The following is a 1,784-nucleotide window of genomic DNA, read 5'->3' on the forward strand; positions in this document are numbered from 1 at the left end:
AAACTCTAAACAAAGGAAAAACTTCCCTCCTTCCTTTTGAAACATCTTGTTCCCCCCGTTGGTTCCTCTGGTCAGGTGTTAGCTAGGCTAGGTGAACTTTTTAACCCTTTACAGATAAAAGAGGCATTAACCCTTAACCATCTGTTTATGACACCCTCCAACTATCCTGTACTCACTGTGAAGCTGAATCTTATTTCGCATTTCACCATTATTAATAAAGATTTGGCAGGCTAAATTATACCCTCAGTCTTTGAACAGGTGTGGAAGAGTATTCAAGACTTACTCCCCACTTATCCTGTATCTTCTTTTTAGCACTGACCATAATAAGTAAAAACATGTCAGTGACCAATGGAAGCTCCAGGAGTGGCGCTTCAGACGGGGGCAGCGTGCAGAGTGGAGCCCCCTGGCTGCCCCTATGTGTAGGAGCTGGAGAGGGGCCATGCCGCTGCTTCCGGGAGTTGCATGGAGCGGCCCCTGACTCTGCAGCCTGGCTGGAGCAGGACAAGCGCCAGACCCCACTCCCCAGTGGGAGCTCAAGGGCCAAATTAAAAGGGTAGAGGGGGACGGATCCAGCCCATAATTTTCCCACCCCAGTGTAGTTCATGTACTTGCTGAGTGCAAAGTGGATTGCCTTTCCTCTGATCCCCAAAAAGTACAAAAAGCCAGAGGTCTTATGATGAAATTCAGACATGATGCCTTTTGTGATGTATATTAGATCCCACTTACACACACCCTAGCTATGCATAAGAGAGACTAAGTAAATTTGTGCTTAAAAAGAAGTGGGTAGCACAGTGACTAACTTTCACCAACTGGTCCTTACACAGAAGAGGCCGTCCTGCGAAACATAAGATTGTCCTTGTGATGGGTTCTGTCACAGAAAGCCCCTTCAGGCGGTCACCTGATATGCTGGAATTAACTCTGAGCCAGTTTTCCACTGCCAGCTTGGGGCTCCAGAACCCTGCTTTGCTGAGCCAGACACACTAGACTGCTGCAACACAGACCCAGGTCTGGTCCATGCCCTCAAAGCTGCAGACATTAACCAAAAACTGCTCAGCAAGTCACCTGTCTCCAGCACCCAGACACCCAGCTCCCAATGGGATCCTAACCCCAAATAAATCTGTTTTACTCTGTATAAAGCTTATACGGGGTAAACTCATAAATTGTCCACCTCCTATAACACTGATAGAGAGTGACAGCTGTTTGCTCCCCCAGGTATTAATCACTTACTCTGGGTTAATTAATAAACAAAAATGATTTTATTAAGTATAAAAACTAGGATTTAAGTGGTTTCAAGTAATACCAGACAGAACAAAGTAAGTTACGAAGCGCAATAAAACGAAACACAAGTTTAAGCCCAATACATTTAAGAAACTGAATACAGGTAAATCTAAGGGCGCAGGCTATGTACCCCAGGCTAAAAGCAAATCCTGGTACTAGAGTACCCTGGGTACCAAATGGCAGTCTGCCAGTTAATCAAGGCACCTGGAGCAGACTTATAGATCTTTTCTAGAAGGCAGTTAGAGATAGCTACTTTAATTAGACAGCTGCAGCCACAAGGCAAGCTCAGGCCCTGGTTAAGGAGCCACTCCGAGGCAGGAGGAGCATGGTGTAGGAGCTGAGCAACAGGGTGAGGAGCTTGGATGTGAGGAGTGTTACTTGCTGGAGGATTGGAGGACAAGCGTATCAGACACCAGGAGGAAGTCCTGTTGAGGAAAGAAGGTGTTGGGGCCATGGGAGTTAGACCAGGGATTTTTTAGTCGTCATTGCGCTTACAGGTAGGCACT

The sequence above is a fragment of the Chelonoidis abingdonii genome, chromosome 9 (assembly GCF_003597395.2).
Source record: "Chelonoidis abingdonii isolate Lonesome George chromosome 9, CheloAbing_2.0, whole genome shotgun sequence".
Classification (NCBI taxonomy): Eukaryota; Metazoa; Chordata; order Testudines; family Testudinidae; genus Chelonoidis; species Chelonoidis abingdonii.